The sequence below is a fragment of the Halyomorpha halys genome, unplaced genomic scaffold (assembly GCF_000696795.3).
Source record: "Halyomorpha halys isolate HHAL.00 unplaced genomic scaffold, Hhal_1.1 Scaffold2603.1, whole genome shotgun sequence".
NCBI classification, from domain to species: Eukaryota; Metazoa; Arthropoda; class Insecta; order Hemiptera; family Pentatomidae; genus Halyomorpha; species Halyomorpha halys.
In genome coordinates this window covers 6,604-6,869 of record NW_027111515.1, presented here as the reverse complement: position 1 = coordinate 6,869, position 266 = coordinate 6,604, and the positions used below count along the sequence as shown (strand labels likewise).

The 266-nt window shown below is 34.6% G+C and overlaps 1 protein-coding gene across 1 annotated transcript in view; it reads left to right on the top strand.

The window, feature by feature from the left end:
- LOC106691652 (uncharacterized) overlaps nt 1–266 on the top strand; it is an 11,139-nt gene that overhangs the window by 9,028 nt on the left and 1,845 nt on the right. The gene's annotated exons all lie outside the window — the stretch shown is intronic.

Below are 266 nucleotides of genomic sequence, written 5' to 3'. Positions count from 1 at the left end.
TTATTTGATAACTTTGGAGGTATATATAAATTGGGTAAATTTATATGATTCCCGACATTTGGTAATCCCGACGTGATCGTAATTATTGAAGAAAGTGTACAATTAATTATTGAAGATTGAGAAAAAAAAGCAATAATTATGGCACAGAACGATCATGTTACTGAAAGGAAAACATTAAGGATGATGTTGTCAGGGTTGTCTGGTCTTAGGCGATTTCTCTAGCCTGATATCTCTTTACAGAAGGCCCACGACAAGGCGTATTCATT